Raw genomic sequence first — 811 nt, 5'->3', positions numbered from 1 at the left:
GATTTACCGCTGATTACAGAACCGGCTTTCTGACAAGATGCGCATTAAATATCGCATGCGATTTATCGTGCAGCCCTAATTACAATTAGTGCCTCCAAAATCAAAATATGTTGAAAATATTGCTTAAATGATAAAGGGGAGACAAGGGCTAGTTTTCATTTAAGATCTCTGTAACTAGAAGTTCAAATTAAACAAATGTTTAAACACCTACATCTAGTTTAAACACACACACCCTGGCATACGTTTAAAAAAGTTAGTTTTCATTTAAGATCTCTGTAACTAGAAGTTCAAATTAAACAAATGTTTAAACACCTACATCTAGTTTAAACACACACACACTGGCATACGTTTAAAAAAGTTTTTTTTTTTTTTTTTTAGGAATGTCAGGATGTAACATTTGTATTGGGGCAATACAAATTTTGTCACGTGATTACATATTGTAATTTTATACAATGTATTACTTTTTTTTGTCCAGTCAGTGGTTTGACATTTTTGTGCTGTCTTTGACATTTCTTGCTGTTTCAGTAATTGTTTTGTTTAATAACTATTGAATTGTTCACATTTTTGCTTAAGCTCTACTAGACTGTTTCATGGCAATCTCCACTGTGCCAATTTACCCCATCTAGCCTTAAGATTAGGGCATGTTGTCACATAAAATCATCATATATTTCATATTATTTTTCCTTTTAAGGCAGTGGTTCTCATCCTTTTTGACTTCAAAGCTCACTATTCTTCACAAAAATCGTCTCAGGTTACTTATGTAACCATGGTTCCCTGAGTAGGGAACGAGACACTGCGTCCTCTAGGGGTC

The 811-nt window shown here is 33.7% G+C and overlaps 1 protein-coding gene across 1 annotated transcript in view; it reads right to left on the bottom strand.

Moving 5' to 3' along the window:
* Nucleotides 1-811, bottom strand: part of nr5a1a (nuclear receptor subfamily 5, group A, member 1a) — a 15771-nt gene that overhangs the window by 4891 nt on the left and 10069 nt on the right. The gene's annotated exons all lie outside the window — the stretch shown is intronic.

The sequence above is a fragment of the Sinocyclocheilus anshuiensis genome, unplaced genomic scaffold (genome assembly GCF_001515605.1).
Source record: "Sinocyclocheilus anshuiensis isolate Anshui unplaced genomic scaffold, SAMN03320099.WGS_v1.1 scaffold1163, whole genome shotgun sequence".
In the NCBI taxonomy this organism is placed as follows: Eukaryota; Metazoa; Chordata; class Actinopteri; order Cypriniformes; family Cyprinidae; genus Sinocyclocheilus; species Sinocyclocheilus anshuiensis.
The sequence above is the reverse complement of the archived record's forward strand: the minus strand, read 5'-3'. Positions and strand labels throughout refer to the sequence as shown.